This window comes from Dipodomys spectabilis, unplaced genomic scaffold, assembly GCF_019054845.1.
Source record: "Dipodomys spectabilis isolate Male_0828 unplaced genomic scaffold, ASM1905484v1 ptg000284l, whole genome shotgun sequence".
Taxonomy (NCBI): Eukaryota; Metazoa; Chordata; class Mammalia; order Rodentia; family Heteromyidae; genus Dipodomys; species Dipodomys spectabilis.
In genome coordinates, this window is record NW_024870961.1 from 2862310 (window position 1) to 2867192 (window position 4883).

Here is a 4883-nt window from a genome sequence, read left to right on the forward strand (position 1 = left end):
TTCACCCATTAGAAAGGATGACTTTTCACCAGTCTTAAGGAAAATGAAAGGCTTGGGAAAATTATGATAAGAGAAAGGAATGCAGACGCAGAAAAATACAGGTTTCATGGATTCATTCATTTATGGTAGCTAGAAGGTGCCTACAAATCTACAAGTAAAAAAGACAGATTCTACCCCTTCCCAGTTAGAATGGCCATTATCAAGAAAACTAATAATAACAAATGCTGCTGTGGGTATAGCCAATTCGTAACCTCCCTGGGCTGGCTTTGAACCATGATCCTCAGATCTCAGCCTCCTGAGTAGTAAGGATTACAAGCGTGAGCCACCAGCACCCGTCTCCAATTGGGAATTCTATTACACTGTTGCTGGGAAGTTAAACTTGTTGCACTCCTCTGGAATGCAGTATGGAGTTTCCTCAAAAGACTAAAAATAGATCTCTCTTATGACCCCTTAATTCCCCTCATGGGCAGTAATCCAATAAATAAACAAGCTCACATTAACGCTACAAGCATAACCATGTTCAGGGCCCGGGCCCAGAGTTCAAGGACTGGAAAAAAATGTTACCACTGCTGGTATTGGATCCCGAAAATATGAACTTTTTGACATAAGATAACAAACCATTGTATTTGCAGTAGCTAGGACAGGATTTAAATGTTGTGGGTGATAAAATGGCTTCTTTGTTGAATGATATGAAAAGATGTAGGCAGTCCCACAAAAGGGAGATTTTTTTTGGTCTTGGTCGAGGGGCTTTAATTTCTGGGCTTGTGTACTGTCTCTGAGCTCTTCAACTCAAATGGAGATAAGAGTCTCAGGGACTTTCCTGCCAGGCTGGCTTTGAAAAGCAGTCTTCAGTTCTCAGCTTCCTGAGTAGTTAGGATTAAAGCTGTGAGCCTCTGGCACCAGGCTAAAAATGGGCGATTTTTAAAAAAGAAAATCCCCCTCTTCATCTATGTCTAAACCTCAGATATCACTAATAGAACACTTCACCCTCAACTCATTTCATCAGACATTTGTAAATTTTCTTTTCCTTCATGTGGGAATACTGCAGTAAATATCAACTCAGCTGTGGGAATGGATCAATTGTATGGTATTTGCTAGCACATAAATCAGAAACTGTTACATCAAAACAAATGAAACCCTCATTTGGAATATTTTTTCTCTTTTTATTACAAATCTGTGCTTGATTCCTTCCTAATGTGATATTGGACCTCGTAACTGAGTGATGACGTTTTCTTTCTCTTCAGCAATTGGCCTTCTCCTACATGTGGTCAAATATTTAAGAATGCAAAGATTTCCATTGATAATTCATTAAGCTGACCTCTAAGAGAATGCACATATCTGGAATTTGGCCTGCTGTCTTGTTCTTATATGCACAGGCTTTCTAAGATTTATTTTCTGTACAAGGAATTGTATTTTCCAATCTTCTTGTGACCAATTTTAGTCTCTCTGATCAGTCTTTTGACCCTCTCTCTGAAGTCTTATTTCAGTGTGCCTCATAGAAATATATTAGTTATCTGATAAATGACTCTCAGCTTCCATATTTTGCCTGACTTCATGTAGGCTGTGATAGTTGCACTGAGTTGCTGTTCCTACTGGAGTTTTGTTTTGTTTTGTTTTTAGAGGCCTAGGATTACTATTCACGGTAGTAGCTTCTCTGGACCCCTTTGATCCCCAGGCCTAGAGTCAATGGGTTTTTTCCTAAAGATACAAAGAACAGCTGAATAAATTCCTGTTTTAATTGTCTCAAAATGAGGCAATCCGGCATCCTTGCAAAGCCATGGATAATCCAATGTAACCACTTAATAAATGGTCTATCAAGATGGCTTTTCAAGGTTGACTGTGAAAAATGTTCATTTTCAAGTGACCAACATAAAACAGATCACATCCCTGGGAGCAGACTTTTGGAAGGAAGGTACCCCATTCTTCCTTCTCTTATGATAGACCAAACCATAATATTCTGCAGTTGTGGTCAGCCTTGAGCACATTTTCCTTATAATATTCTGTAGTGTAAAAGAGGGCCAACTATCAAAATAAAGGTGAAAATACTTATCAAATACACACTGATTTATCTTTTTTATATCTTTGTTATTTTCATTACTTCAAACATATGGATAATTTAAACTTGGGATTAAACAAGTGGCAAAATATTGATAGAATAAACATTCAGTTTACCTTCATATATCCAATATAATACACTTAACCCTTTATGGAAAATTAAGTCCAACTATAGAAACAATGGCAGGGATATAAAATAATCCTCAACTCAGAAATTCAGTCTCTCTATAAATATTTATTTGGTAGAAAACAATAAAATTTAATTAATGAATGTGACTTTTAAGTATCATCGGAAACACTCTTCATATACATAATTGTTTATAATTTTATAGATGTCACTTTGGCAAGAATTTAACATGCATGTAGAAATCAAATTTCCACAATTTAAGCTAGATGAGAGGAGTCAAACTCTGATGTACTATGTGGTGTGAATATTACCACAGTGCTGAACCCTTCCACCTAATACCAAGTCATGTGCAATAATTTATTATTTGATGTTAAGATGAGTGCAAAGTGTAGAAAACACTTTGAATTATTACATTAATTCACAGAAATGAAACAATAATGATGTTATTCGTTTAAGTTCTAATGCTTCTCAATTTTACAATTCATGCTATATATTATTAAACTTAGTTTCACTTTCTTTTCTATAGCTACTGAAATTAAAATTATATATTAAACATTCAATATTAAGAAATCAATACGAAGTAACCTAATTTTAAAATGATATACTATTAAACTGTGATTTGAAGTATAGTTCCAACAAGTTGTGAGGTTAAGAAAACATTACTAGAATTATTAGTAATATTTTATAACTTACCAGCTTGTAATTGTTTACTAATTGTGTCATTTTTTATTCTTGGTCCAAGTCATCTGTTTACCTTAATTGTTTAGTTTTCTATTTTATCTCTATTGGTTTACTGATTGTACATTTTATTTTCCCTTTTTAGTGACTGACATGAGGCTGAAAATCTGCATGCTAGTTTATTACTTCCTATGTTAAAGTCAAATTACTGCTCTTCACAGCTGTTTTACTCTTCTTTGTATAGTACAGTATTTCCCCACTCACATGTCCTGTATTGCTGCTTGCTATCATGTATTTTATATTTTATATTTAAATTTTATTGTAAAGTTAATGTACAGAGGGGTCATAGTTACATAAGTAAGATAATGAATTCATTTCTTTTATAACTTGTTATCCCTTCCCCCATTTTTCTCCCTCTTCCATCCCAATGACCCCCCAAGACTATTTCCAACGTATTGTCTTGTGAGTATCACTGTTGCATAAGTTCCCCCTTTTGTCCTTTGTCTCACCATTTTGCTTTTTCCCTTTCCCTTAACTAGTTCGGATCAACATATTTACAATATCCAGGGTATCAAAATCAAATACAGTTACTACAGAGGATAAGCCATAGGTGTGGAAAACACAAAAGGATAAAAAGAAATCACATATTACATTTAGAACAACAAGAAATAACATATCTTGGAGATCATTTCCCTTGGAATCACCATACACCCTCATATGTACATAGCTATTGAGCTATTCTTCTCATCTACTAAGATTATCCTTGATGTACACAATAATGCTCCCCTATTACACAGTAATTCCACTTCTTGGCATTTACCCAAGTGATCACAAACAAGATCACACTAAAGTTAGCAGAACAATTATGTTTATCACAGTATTATTTATCATAGCTAGGATAAGGAATCAACCCAGATGCTCCTCAGTAGATCAAGGATCAAGAGAATATCACACACACACACACACACACACACACACACACACACACACACACACACACACACACATTGAATACTATGCTTCCATCAGAAAGAATGATACCACCTCATTTGTAGTGATATGGAAGATCTTGGGAAAAAATCATATTAAGTTATGTAAGCCAGACTTAAAGAAACATAGGTCCCATGGTTTCCCTTATTTGGAATTATTAGTTTACATCTAGGATAATCTCATGTATTTAAATTTGACATTTTGTTCTATGTTGAGCATACAACATTATTGCTACCTTGTTTGTTATTTCTGCAAACAGGCAGGTATATTTAAAGAATTACGTTCATGTCATCGATTACTGAAGGAAGAACATCTAAAAGAGCAGCCCCTACTAGGAAGAACAACTCCTACTCTTTAGTTTCATTCCTATCTTAGGCCAGTGTTGTCCTCTGTATCCTCATGTTGTACATTAAAATTGTATACTTGGTCATCCTGTATATTTACTATCTTCTACATTGTGACCTAAATGCCCCAACAATTCCAGTTTGCTTTACTTTAAAAAAAATTTCTCTCATAATGATTGAGTTTGGTGTGTGTGTGTATGTATGTGTGTGTGTGTGTGTGTGTGTAGCTTTCCAAATATCAGAAGACAACATTTTTCTTCATTTAGAGTACATCTTTCAGGTCATTGTAAGTTATGCCTAATTGGAGAAATCTCTTGCTATTTTAAAGATGAAACAGAAAAATATATTTGTGCATGCACCACAGTTGCTTTATTAGTCTGTTGTTGAACACTTAACTTCTATTTATATCTGGGCGGCTGTTGTGAACAATGTGAATAACAAACAACTACAGATATATTTTCGAGTTACCCAGAGAGAAATAATCAAATGATTGGTGTGTCAGATGGTATTTCAACTTTGCATTTCTTTAGAAAACTGCAAATTACTTTCTACAATGAGAATACTAACCTGTATTTTGACCAAGAGTGTAGAAAATTTCCTTTTCTCACACTCTCACCAGCATTATTACATTTTGAGTTTTTTAAGGGCAGGGTTTTACAATGTGCAGAACCCCAGACTGGCCTTAGACG